This window comes from Lonchura striata, chromosome 3, assembly GCF_046129695.1.
Source record: "Lonchura striata isolate bLonStr1 chromosome 3, bLonStr1.mat, whole genome shotgun sequence".
NCBI classification, from domain to species: domain Eukaryota; kingdom Metazoa; phylum Chordata; class Aves; order Passeriformes; family Estrildidae; genus Lonchura; species Lonchura striata.
Window position 1 is genome coordinate 104,659,742 of NC_134605.1, and position 13,620 is coordinate 104,673,361.

The window sequence follows — 13,620 nt, forward strand, 5'->3', positions numbered from 1 at the left end:
TATGTCCAGCACTGGTAGAGCTCTCAGAGCAAAGGGCTTCTGGAGGCTCAGCAGCAGCTGGAAAATGAGTCCATCTAATTTTTCTCCACTTCTTTCTTCCTTTCCGTGACGTTTCTACTCTCCTTCCACAATACCTCTGCTCTTCTAACCACTGACTACACACAGGAGCAGGAACTGCAGGTGTTTCCTTCAACACAAGGCAAAGCAAGGAAAAATAGTGTAAAGGGATTGAGGTGGTTCTTGTGCTTGTGAGTCAGCTCTTAGCAGGTGAGGTGGGCATCCCCTGCCACCCTGCACTGCTCTCTCACCAAACCTCTGCCCTGAAGCATCACAGATCAGGGAGACCTGGCTTTGAGCCCCCTCCCAAATCTGCTCCCAGACACTCAGCACAGGCCCATGGGGTGTGGGTATTACAGACCCAATGCCTCAGACACTCAGCTGAGAGTGACTCAGGCTCAGGGACATCGCATCAGTTTTGTTCTCTGGATCCGTTTTCTGTCCACTAGAGAGCACTCAAATACCGCCTATGGACGCGGGATGGGCGCTGGTGCTGGCTGCAATCCCCAGCTGTGTCTCATCCTGCTTGTTTTGCATGCAGTAGAGTTAATTCTCTTCATAGCATCTGCTAAACCATGGCACTCACCCTTTGGGAGCCCACTGCCCAGCTCCTGTTTGGCACCATTCACTTGCACTCACAATCCCACCAACTCAGCGTAACCCTCAGCTTGTGCTCAAAACCTGACCCTGGGACCAGTTACACTGGGATTTCCTGCAGAGCTAAAGTCAGTAGTGATGTGTTTGCAGTTAGGACCGATGTTTGTATTTACTTTTGATGCACAATTTACTCCCAATAATTAACTTTCACTGACATGTAGCCCAGAGGGGTTTTCTCAGCCACCTGCCTCAGCATGGATGCAGGGGGACTGAGTGGTATGAAAAAGGGGAAGAATCACCACCTGTGCTCGAGGACTGCTCACCAGCCATCTCCAGCAGGCACTGAGGTCCCACAAAGGGTTAAAGCAAAGAAGAAAAACCTCAGCCTGTTAAAATATTGAGTGATTTGTGGCTGGGGTCTGTTCATTCTGCTCGATGCAAACGGACAGCAGCCCTACAGTTTAATCCCTCTCTGTTCTTCACAGGGGCATGGGGAGATGAAGAGTCTCCATCAGGGTCAAGGTGTGACCCCATGAACTCATCCCAGGGTCATGTCTGTCTCCTGGACACTGAGCAGGGACTAGCTCTTGCAGCACTGCATCCCTGCCTGGGTGTGATTCTTGGCAGCTCATGGATTTGCTTTTCATCTCCCCAAAGCAGCAGGAGAACAACAGTGAGTTTATAAGCCCAGAGGAAATTGTCCACCAAGTTTTGAATCCCTGGCAGAAGACTCTAGCTGTAATAATGGCAGGATAAGGGGAAATCAGATCCCTGCTTAGGGTATAGTAAATAAAATGTGGGGGGGGGGGAAAGCAAGGGCAAAGGAACATATTTAAAAACAAAATAAATCAGCTATGGAAACACAGTTTAAAAGCTGAACATGGAATTTTTTCACAGCCTTGATTTGGGAGAGATACAATATAATTTCATTACTGAAATAGGTTGCATTATGAGTCCAGTGAGATGATAACTCACTTATCACTCCTAAAACACTATTTGTTTTCAGATGACAATTACAAAACCCAGATGTGAACCACTGGGAGATTTTATATTAGGACTGGGCTTCTCAGTGAGTTTCAAAGGTAGCCAAAATGGTAGATTTAAAGTTCACTCTTGTTATATGATGTGGTAAGGTTGTTGATAGCCTGTCATGGCAGTCTTTTAATCTACACACCTCCTAAACTTGGTATCAATTTATTCTGGAGAGAAGAGAGCAGAGTTATAGAGCTGTTATTCATTATGCCTCATGCTTTCCTCCCCACTTTAAACATTTAACCTGTAATATGATGAGCCACATGTCAGGAATAATCTAGTATAAACCATAGGTAATCCCTGCTGAAAGATAAGCCTGGCTCTTGACCTGCTGCAGCCCTGGAATTAAAATTCCACCTCTCTTAAGTTTGGGGGTCCTAGGTAAATCATGGATAAGTTTCATGGTAGCCAGTGAGGAAGAAAAGATGAGATTTCCTGGTTTTCCTCAGTTTAATAAAACCAAACTCTAAAATGCAGAAAATTGTCTGTGTTACTCAAAATTCACATATACAGTAGATAGATACAGTGATTTTTATTTATTTTCCCCCCAAAGAAAAAATAGGTTTTGAGTAGTTAAGTCTTTACATAGGAGCAATGGAAAGTATTTCTCCAGTTCAGGAAAAGTGAAGGAACAGTCAATAACTGCCCAAGTTTCCACCTAAATATGTTTCCAAGGTTTTCAAGTCCATCTTCACCACACACCTGACCAAAGCCCGTGGCCAAGGATTTTACCATCTCTTCCCTCACAGCCACCAAATAAGCTCTGGAGGTGTTTATGTTTGTGCTGAGTTATTTAGTTGGAGATGAGCAGGAGCCCAAGGCCTGCTTGGTTTTGGTGCAGGCTCCTGGTTGCTCCTTACCCATGTGAAAGTGTGGAAGTGATTCCCTTTATACAGATTCCCGACTGTAAGTGTAAAGGCTGAGAGTGATGGAGACCCTGGCTTCTCTGCTGAACTGCCCACCAGAGCACAGTGTGAACCATCCTGGTTAGAGCTGGCCAGATTTTGTTCCTGGATTTCCTTTTAAAATGAGGAAACTTTTCAGGGTCATTGTTGGAACAATTCCTCCATTTTATGAGTGATTCTGGACCCGACTGAAATTCTCCCAGAAGAAAAAATTTCAACTTTCAGAATTAGCAATAAAAAGAAAAAGGCTGGGAGGTGAAGGGGTGTTAGTATGTTATTCTTCAGCACTTCTTCCTAAAAAGGTGTGTGGGATTGCTCTGTCTGTTGCTCCATGTATCTGCCAGTCTCTGTGGCTGCTCCCCACTGAAAAACACTGCAATAACTCAATGGCCCATTTTAACCAAGCACAACAGAGGAGGAAATGGCTGGACAACTTTCAGCTCTTCCAACCACTGTAAAAACCTGGCAGCTCAGTAGGTGAGAGGCCAGGATTTGTGTCCCTCTAAGGGAAAAACTGAGGCATAAATTCAGCAGATACCTGTTTGATTTGGCTCACCAGCCACTTCTCATATACCTCCAGTGTGCGATGGAAATAAAAGACAAGTACAATGCAGGCTTTTTGGTAAACTGAGTCACATTGTTTCTGCTGCATTTTTTTCAATCCAAGATAACTAATTCAGCAGATGCCATGAGAGCCATTTAAATGGCCCAACATTTCTAGGTGACAGCAAGCCAGGAGAGAGTGACCCAGTTGTCCAAGGAGATCTGCAAGATACCTCTGTCTCATAGCACAATCAGTACAACCCATCTCATCAACCAGTCATTCATACACAGCTGTGGTAGGAAGGTGAACATCTTTCCAGGTCATCGCTGTTTCTTTCAGGAGTTGAATTTAGCTCACAGATGTTTTACAACAAGCATTTTGAGTTAGGTGCTCTGACACTTACCTAGAAAGTGGCTAACAGATTCTGGATTTCCCAGGTCATGGACATGGTTATTTAAACTCATGGTTTTTAATTGAGATACTTGTGGCTGCAATTGTAAAGGTGTCATGAAGCAGTAACTACTTGCCTATCTAGTGTCACACTGGGAGATTATTCTTGCTTTAAATTAGATTTTGACATGCTCAGCATCTTGCTCTATGCTGATCTGATAGACTGGCTTTGTAATCAATGGACAAAAGGAAAAACTCTGGTCCGAATTCTGGCACAGCTGATGTGTGTCTAACAAATCTCATGTTCTAGACCAAGTGAAATGAATCTACCCTATATACTCCTTTATCACACTCCTCCAAAACAGTGAATACTAAAGTGGCACTATATGGGTGTTGGAGATTTTAGAGAAGTGGGTGATTGTGCTTCAGAAAGACAGAGGAAAAAACATCTTCATAGAGAGATGCAGCCTTTTATGGTACAGTGGTGTAGCAAACATTTTGGATATTTTTTTCATGAGTCAAGTTTTCAGCTTTCTGTAGTGCAAGAAGCAACCACCACCTGGTGAGAGAAACAATCAGCCCGAGGAGAATGGAAATGAAGTCTCCTTGGGAGAGCACATTGTTCAAGCTGGTCCTACAACCAGCTGGTTTTATTCCTGGTTCATATGACTGGAGCCTGAGTTAGAATCAGTCACTGCGGCATTCAAAAGTACAATTACAAAACCAAAATGGTAATTGCTACCCGAGCATTACACAGTCAGGGGAAGTGATCTGGGCAGTGCTGAATTGAGAAGTAAAAAGGGAATTGCAGGAACTGAGGAAAAGCTGTTTGCATGGAAGGTGCCCTTCCTTCCTGACACTCCACCAGGAACATCCATTCCAATCCTGTGCAAGGTTGTAAATACAACTTCAGTATTTCCTTAATCCTTTTCCCAAGCTGCCCACAAGAGCAGTCAGGGACCTGTTGCAAAAGAGAGGGAAAAACTAAGATGGGAAGGAGCGTCCCAGGGTCCCAGCAGCCAGTGCTGGCTGAGGTCCCTTCCCAAGGCAGTGTTCTTCACTGCTCTTGCTGCCAGCTTCTCAGCTCCCCACAAATACCAAAGACCCAGACTTTCTTCCAACAAGAAAAGCCACTGCTTCTTGGCTGGCTAAGGTTTAGCCCAGCCATGCTGGAATAAGCTTTTGAAGGAATGAAGGCAAGGCCACAAACAATCCTAACAGTGACCTAGGTTTTCTATACACAGGCCCATCAGGTACCCTGCCCTGATCTCCAGGGTCTCCAGCATTTAATTTTCCCAAATAAATTAAATAGTGCCAGGGAGCCAGGCAGCATTGTTACGTAGTTAAGAGGGTCTCTGATGTGTATTTGGACTCAGACCCTGATGAAGAGTTTCTGGGGCAGTTCAGTTGTTAACAGAGGCTGGGGACCTTTCTCAGCTGACAGTTCGTACATGACCATCAGTCTTGGAGATGATGGGAGTTTATCCATGTGGACATGGGCTGATCCACAGCACATGCCCTTGGGACCAATGAGTGTTCCTACAAGCATTTAATATACAGTTATAGATGTAGCCCAAGTGGCTACCTCTACTTGCACAATTACGTCCACCTGAAGAACTCACGAGCCTTTATATTCACAACCTGTCTTAAAAATACTGTATCCACAAGCCAGTATGGTACAGAGGAAAAACCTATGGAGAAGATTCAGAGGAAAAAGCTGAAGAGAAGATTCAGATCTGGGTTCACTTGCAGTTTCCACACCGCTAATTCTTCAAGGCCCAGGACAACTTTTAACTGTCCCTGTGCCTTTGACTCTTATAAAAACTGTCAGCCAAGACTGAATCTGCATGCAGGGTGAAGCTCTACGGAAAGGATAGAGGCAGAATTTAACACCTCCTTGTTCCAAGTCTGAAGTGCTGGTTAGCAAATCAACAGCTGCCCTCCCAACATTAACTTCATTTTCATTGCATTTAATTTAATTTCATTTCATACAGGATCCACTCATATCAAGTATTTTGAGCTGCACTTTTCTTCTGGACACAGATGAAGGAGCCCAAAATTTTGGGCATATTTTGACTTACTAACCTAGTGAGATCAATGTGTGAACCACAGAAATAAGCAGAGCTCCCTGTACACTGCTGAAGTGACCCACATACAGTGCTGTACTCTTCAAAGATTTCTTCAGTAACAGAAGGTCCCATTTTATTTTTTTTCCTACTAAATTCTGATTATCTTCTCATAGGTCACATGCTCAAGTGCTGAAATAGATACCTGGGGCTTCTCTGCAGGATACTCAGGACACCCCTGTAGACTCACTGAATCATTTAGGTTGGGAAAGGTCTATAGACATCATGCTGGTCAAGGAAGGTTAGAATGCCCCCCTCTTTTCTGAGACAGCAGCTGAGGTCTGGATGTCTCAGTAACACCATATATTCACATTAAAGAATCTGATATTGTCTTAGGTACCTGAACCTGTGCATAAGTGTTCTGGTGGGTAAGGACAAACAAGTGGGCAAGGCAAATCATGTATGTTGCCTGCATTAAATATAAATCATAGAATTATAAAAAGGCCTGTGTTGAAAGGGACCTTAAATATTATCTTGTTCTGCCCTCCCTTCTGTCATGGGCAGGGACACTATCCACTAGATCAGGTTGCTCAGGGCACCATCCAACCTGGCCTTGTACTCTTCCAGGGATAGGATATCCACAGCTTCCCTGGGCAACCTGTGTCTGTGCCTCATCATCCTCACAATAAAAAATTTCTTCCTATCATCCAATTTAAATCTCTCTCTTTTAGTTTAAAACTATTCCCCCTTGTCCTATTGCTGTCTAAAAAATGTATAAAAAATTGCTCTGTTTCTCTTCTGTAAGCCCCCATTAAGTACTGTAAGGCTGCAGTGAGGTCTCGCCAGAGCCTTCTCCAGCCTGAACAGCCCCAGCTCTCTCAGCCCATCTCCATAAGAGAAATGCTCCACCCCTGGGATCATCTTGGTGTCCTACTGTAAATAACAGGTCTGTGCCTTTCTTGTTGAGGCAGAAACAGATGCTACCAAGTCCTGATGTCAGTACAGCCTATACCAGCTTGTCTGGAAAGAGCTGAGATAGGCAGTTGTGAACACACACCACTACGATGTGTTAGGAAATCAAGGGCATCTCTAATAGGGTTCTTGACATTCCACACTAATGTCAGTGGCTTCATCCATGCATCTGTCCCTGTTCAGAGTCATGCCTTTAACTTTAGTGGGAAAACTAAATAAATCTGCAGGGGCTGCAGGGTGTAATACATTGCATATATCTCCTTTTATGGCATTTACCAATGGAAAGATACATAGGCAGAAAGCTTGTTCTAAGTTACACCTCAAAACATTGCAAAGGACACTTCCTTAAGCAAGATATGATTTGCTCTTTGTATTAACTCTTTGAGACAGAGTCTCAAATGTGAAATAAAATGGAACTTCACCATAGTAAAAACTTTAACACCTGATCCTGCAGCTCACATTCAATGCACAGCACAGAGAAAAAGGGGTGTGCCCACAAAACGTGTTCCCATTTGCAGCCGGTTTTTACGCAGGTTGTGCCGGGTTGCTTTATGCGGAAGGCGGAGCGGGCTCGCACGCCCCGGCGGTGCCTGGGGAGCGCCTCACGCCTCGCGTGTCCAGGAGATGGCGCTGCTGCCCCGGCGCAGCCCGGCCCGGCGCCGCCGGCGATGGGCCCTGCCCGAGCTCCGCAGCGTCAATTCTTGTTTACAAAACAGAAAGTTGGAAAAGGCAAGACGGAAAACTAGTTCTTACCACTGATGCAGGAGGTGTCAGTGGTAAGAATTAGTTGGTGAACTGCTCGGTTTGCTCCATGGTGTGTGCTGGTGTCTGTGGGGCTTTCCGGGGAGACTCATCTCTGCTGCGGGCCCAAAGCCCCCGCGCGTGCCATGGAAGGACATGCTGCCCTGTGATGGACGTGATGCAGACCATGCAAAGCTGCAATCAAACACGACTTTGCACCACATCTTTTCCCCCACCCACACACCCACCTTCCTCCATTCCTTCTCCTCCTCAGAGCCCAGCTCAGCAGCAGGCTCAGGGGAGTGAAGGGAGCAGTGCTGGGCTGGAGCTGAGGCTGGCAGGTCTCTGGCTGTCTGCACACCTCAGCCAACCCCTGGACCTTGTTGGTGTCCAGGAAAACAAATTTGCCAGTTCCATTTGTCAGGTCTGTGGCAGAAAATAAAAGCATGGGATTAGAGCATTGAAGTGAATGAGTGAGAAAAGGTAACAACAATACCAAAGGATGGGAAGATAACTTAAGGGGGAGAAAAAACCCCAGACCCTTTCCTTCCATGTTCATAGTGATGAACAGCTGCATCCAGAAAGTTATGAGTGAGATAACTGGAGTTATTACCAATGACTGGAGTTGCTGGTACGACCTTGCATTGCGATGGAAAGCAAAGAACTTGGATTTTGTGTGGAGAACGTCTCTCTCAAGTGGCAGAGAAGTGAGCCTGACACAACAGTCATGAGCAGCACTGGCTGGGAAGGGATGGGCAGAGGGCAGAGAAGGAGTCTCCTAGGAGGAGTTGGGGACTGGAAAGATCAGGGTGAGGTACTCTGTTCCTTTTCTGGTGTTCCCTTGGGTATCTGCTGGCAAATACTCTCCCAGCCAAGGCTCCCCTTCTCCTCTGTGATGCTCCCAAATTTGAGGAGCCTTGACAAAGGGACTGGGAGCTAGAGGACAAGAAGTTGGAAAAGATGTGATGTGGGGAAACTGATGAGAGAAAAAAAGACTGAGTGGAGATTAAAGGATTTAATGCATAAGAATAAGGAATCACGGAGCAGAGCTTGAGGAGAGCTGTAGGACAGTGCTTCCCCTCGTAGCATCCCCACCCCAGGGGTGGGGAGGAGGCAGCTGACAGCTTTCCTGACCTCTGTGACAGCTGTCTCAGCTGGGCTCTGTGTTAATTCTGTATCAACTGCCTTCTGGAGGTGCTGCTTTCCCTCCAGGAACTAGTAGTGGGAAGAAGGTTAGTTAGACTGAAAAGGAACCCAAAATGAAGGGAAGTGAATCTCAACCCTTCCAACTAGACGCTGGCTTAGACTACCACCATGAGAACGCTTGGGGTGAGTTATCACCCTGATCCAGCATCTGTGATTGACAAATTACTTGCTGACTCTACACTTTTCAAAAAGCAGAGTCAGCTTTTAAATTTTTTTTATAAATTAACTGAGCACTCAGTTGTGTTTTGACTCACTGTTTTCAGGTGGCTTATGCCAGACCCTGTTGACCAGATGCTGAATAGGACAATTTTCCCAGAGGGGATATTAGAAAGCCTTTTTCAAGAAGCTTTTTTGTTTCCAGAAGGATTGAACTCTCCACAAAGCATTTCCTGTCCCCTAGCTAGAACACAGTGCTCAAATTGCTCAAATAGAAAGTGATGTGAGACAAGCAGAGCTTTAGGCAGCCAGACTGAGCTGACGTCAGGTCTCTGGGCCTGAAGCAAAGCAGGGGTTCTTGAATCCATCTGATGTTTCATACATGGAGTTTGTACCTTGATTTGTCTTATCTTCCCTGGCTATCCCTGAGCAGACAATCAGAAAGAATTCAGCTTGGCCTCAGTTTAAGTAAGTTTTGGAAGGAGTTGCTGGAAGATTTGGAAAGAAAATGATGCTGTTGCTTAGCTACTTGCTGAGCTGGCCCTGCTGTCACTTGTAGCCATCTCACTAGAAGACATTTGTTAAGTGAAGCTCCAAGAGGCTTCTTGTGTGGTCACTACATGGAAACACACTTTTCCAAATAGCCACTGGCATCAATAGTCTGATCATTGAACTTGCTCAAGACTTGAAAATCTGTTGGAGCCCCACTGGATCAGCTAACAGAAACAGCTGCAAACACCTCCAGTTTTGAAGTGTGGAGGGGGTTTGTCACTGCAGCTTATTTCTATTCCATCAGAAAGGGCGGATGACAGGGAAGGTGAGGTGGAGGTGCAGAGCTCTGGGAATGTAGCTGAGACATGAGGCATATGGTTATTCCTTGATGATTTCCCTTCTGCCTCAGTTTTCTACTTTGAGAAGTGATCTTCCATGCCTGGCGGGGTTCTTATTAAATCAAATCTATTCCTGTGCTGAAGAGGATCAGTAGGGCAGCCCTTATGCCAGGCTGGGACCTTGCCCACAGCTGTACAAGAGGAGGTAGCCTGGGTAGGGTGATTCACCATGACCAGAACTCAACCCCTGAGCATGGAAATGATTCAGTGCTCCACACACAAAGGTCTCCAGCTGCCATGGAGAATGCAGAAGGGCAAGTAAGGCAGTGCTGGGCACAAAAATAGGGAGCTCAGGAATGGGGACTGCAACAGAAAGGACAAGCCCAAGTATCAGCCAGGCAGGAACTATTCCTTCCTGACCCTGAAGCAATGACCATCCAAAAAAGTGTTCCCAGTAAGAAAACTGGCTTAGTGAGAAGACTGTCCCCTTTCTTTCCAGAAACCTGACCAGAAGGGTCTATTGATCAAGGAAGGGAGAGACTGTAGTGGGACATGGTGCAAGCTGTTTCAGGAGTCAGGATCCCTCCTGGGCATACACCATTGGCTTCATGTTACTTGGGACTGGTTCTTAGGGAATAATTAGAGGCAAATGTGACCCTTTATCTTCATCTTAGGTTTTGATATACTTTGATTTAATACTCAGTGAACAGGGTGTCAGGACAGTCTTAAAACTGTGTTTTTCAGTCCATGATAGACACCCAGAGGATTTTTAAGTGTAAGAGCAAAGAGAGATGAAGCAAGTGAGCAGGGCTGGAGCCAGGATCACCACGTTGGTTGAGGGGCCCCATGGGCATGAGCACATCCTTGTGCCCACAGCAGTGGGGAGTGCCCTCAGGAAGAACTAGTCTATTTCTATACTGGTGAAGCTGAATGGACATAAAATCTCCCTCAGTTATGTGGGTGTTTTTTTCTGTATAAACTTGCTAATTGAGTTGTAAAATAAAACTGCAGCCTTTCCTCTCCAATTTCTGCTGCTGCAGCAGCGTGCTAATTTGGGTTTGGAAGGGGGCTGGTAGAAGATGGCTTTTTGCCAGGGTGAAATTATGCACAAAAAGTTTTGCAGTGGGAGAGGAGTGAGCCCATCCCCAGCACAAGGAAGGACTGGGGGCAGGAGCTGCTGTGCTGCTGTGCAGGGCTCAGGAGGCTTGGGAAGGTCCTGCAGCTGGGCTGGGCTGGGCTGATGGAAATTCAAGAAAGCCCAGAAGGGTTTAAATGAGGCTGCAATGGAGAACAGATGGGAAAGTCAGTGCTTGTGTGTCTCGATAGATGCTGTGTGGTTGGGAGGATGAGCTGTGGGATTTCACATCTACCTTCCAGCTCAGCTGGCAGGATTTGCTGCTTGGGTTAAGGTACCTGTGTGTGTGTGTGTGTGTGTGTGTGTGTGTGTGTGTGTGTGTGTTCATGTGCCTTCTGGGGCTCACAGACATGTGTCCATGTCACTGGGGTTGTGTGGGGGTGTGTGTGCCTGTGTCTGAGTCTCCATACAGACAAGGAGCACAGGGATCTGCCTCTTGTCACCCAGGAGCACAAGGCTCTGTAATGGGGACAGCTGCACAGAGGGACAAGGATGGTGTGGTGCAAATTGATGCACAGGAACCCATTGCTCAGCTCTGCCAGCTCACTGCAGCAGGGATTTGGCCCTGGTGCCGAAACTGGGGGCTGAGCAGAGGACTTTGGGCAATAAAAGTTGTGGGAGAAGAACAAGAAGGAGGCACAGCCGTCTGTTGCATCAATGTAACTTTAATTTTTGAAACATACACATCAAAAATGCAGTGACAGTGACAGTTCCAGTGCCAGGGGATTTGGTGAAGCCTGGGGCTCCACATGTGTGGCAGGTACATGCACCCCAACCTGCAGGAGGATGTACAGATTTGGGGGCTTGATGCTAGGCCCACACTCACCATTTTTATACCTTTCACTGTTTTACATAAAACTGACTGTGTGTAACGATTCCAGGCAATATGCTCCAGAAACCATTTCAAGAAGCCCAGAGGTTTATGGATAACTTTCAACAGTCCTTTCCAGCCCATCATCCTTCCATCCTTTTGCTGACCTTCCTTGGGCAGCCCTGAGTGCTGCCATAGGCTTCAATGGGAGCATCAGGAGCACAGTTTGGAGCCTGGGGCTGTGCTTTGAGGTGGGATTAAGTGGGACAGGAACAGACAGTGCTTTTCAGCCTTCCCATCTTTGGGAAGAGATGCCCTGAGCACTGAGCCCTGCTCCATGTTCTGGTTCTGGGAGGGCTCCCGAGTGGAGTCTCAGCACCCTGGCCAGGGGGGAGTGAGGCCTGAGGTCTGGGAGGTCTTGTCAGATGGTTTTTAAAACGACCTTTAGTATCTGAATAACATCAGGCTGGATTTAATAAGAGACTGACAGAAGAATAACAGTTAATGAATCCTTCCTCTGCGAGCCCTTCCTCTGCCTCCTGCCCCAGCTGGGTTAGGGGGTCACTGACTGCTGGGGGTGGTGTGTGCAAGGCCCTGTGTAACACGCTGAGTGTGCAAATGCCATGCAAGCCAAGCCAACTCCATGGACAGGCTGTGCAAGCCCCGTGCAAAGGCTGTGCAAAAGCTGTGCAAACTCTGCAAGTGCTGTGCAAGGTGTGCAAATGCCTTCAGGCCTGGCCATCCAATGCTTCATGGGACAAGAATTTGTTGGGATGGGGTTTTCTTGGGATGGTGTCCTGGGAGTGCGTCCATGTCCGTGCACAGTGTGTGTGTACATACCGAGCAAAGCCGCTGGTTGGCAATAGAAACCCACTGGCGATACTGTGACAAGACACCTGTAAAATTACAGCAGAAAGAAATCCAAGAGGCTGCAGTGACAAATGCTCGTGAGAAGTGATTGTTTCGGGGGGGAGAATAAAAAAAAAAAAAGCGGTGTTTGTTTTGGCGAAACACCTACATTCCTTCAAATAAATCATCGCAGCGCTTGTTTTTGTATTTGCGGAGAAATCGCAACAGACATAACCAGGGACTTAAGAGACTTGAAATAACATCCTAGTAAATACCCCACTTTGTTATTTTAATCGAGACCCAAGGAAACATCTGAATTTTACCAAGGAAACCCTCCGCGCGAGGGAAAACATCAGCCCGCAGCCCGGCTGGGTCTTTGTTTTGCTCCGGTGTCGGACTCCCGAGGCGGAATTACTGGGGCCGATGGAGGCTCGGGGCAGCCCGGGGCATCTCGGAGCAGTGCCGGGGGAGCCTGGGGTCCCGGGGCGCTCCATGGCGGGACGCTCCGGCTCTCCCGGCCCGGCCCGCCGCCGGCATCACCCCCGCGAGCCAGTGTCGGGATAAAGGGGTCTGCCCGAGACATGGGGTGCCGGTTCCTCCGTTCGAAACAAGAGCCAGGACAGCCCCATCTCCAGTGTAGGACCGGGACCCCCACCCCAGGATGGGGTGGTGAGTGACCCGCTCCGATATGGGGTGAAGTTTCCCGGTCCACTCTTCGGTAGGGGAGATTCCCCGCTCCCAAATATCATCCCTGCAAACAGAGGTGGTGGTGGCCCCCCCAACCATCCCGAGCTGGGGTCGCCTTCCAAAGTCAAACACAATCCCATTCCACCCCGCAGTCAGGCTGGGGTGACGCCTGGCACGGGGCTGTGGGACGCAGCCCCCCCGCCAAAGGAGGGGTGCGGGTGCCCCTACAAAGGCCCGGAGCCTTGAGGGATCTGTCACCTGCCGGGGAACTCGGGGCGGGGCCCGAGGGGGGTCCGGGGGTCTCTCACCTGCCGGGGCGGTCGGGACGGAGTCCGAGGGGCGATCCAGGGGTCTCTCACCTGGCGCAGGAGGAAGGGCAAGGTCCAAAGGGGGTCCGGGGGTCTCTGACCTGGCGCAGGAGGAAGGGCAAGGTCCAAAGGGGGTCCGGGGGTCTCTCAGCTGGCGCAGGAGGAAGGGCAAGGTCCAAAGGGGGTCCGGGGGTCTCTCAGCTGGCGCAGGAGGAAGGGCAAGGTCCAAAGGGGGTCCGGGGGTCTCTCACCTGGCGCAGGAGGAAGGGCAAGGTCCAAAGGGGGTCCGGGGGTCCCTCAGCTGCCGGGGCGGTCGGGACGTAGCCCGAGGGGC

The 13,620-nt window shown here is 48.1% G+C and overlaps 1 long non-coding RNA gene across 1 annotated transcript; it reads right to left on the minus strand.

Moving 5' to 3' along the window:
• Positions 1 to 11,280: 11,280 nt before the first annotated feature.
• On the minus strand, positions 11,281 to 13,326 carry LOC110467970 (uncharacterized). Its single transcript, XR_002464954.3, has 2 exons — positions 13,287 to 13,326; positions 11,281 to 12,338 (listed from the first exon to the last, which is right to left on the minus strand). It is a non-coding gene; the product is annotated as an uncharacterized LOC110467970 (long non-coding RNA).
• Positions 13,327 to 13,620: the final 294 nt, after the last annotated feature.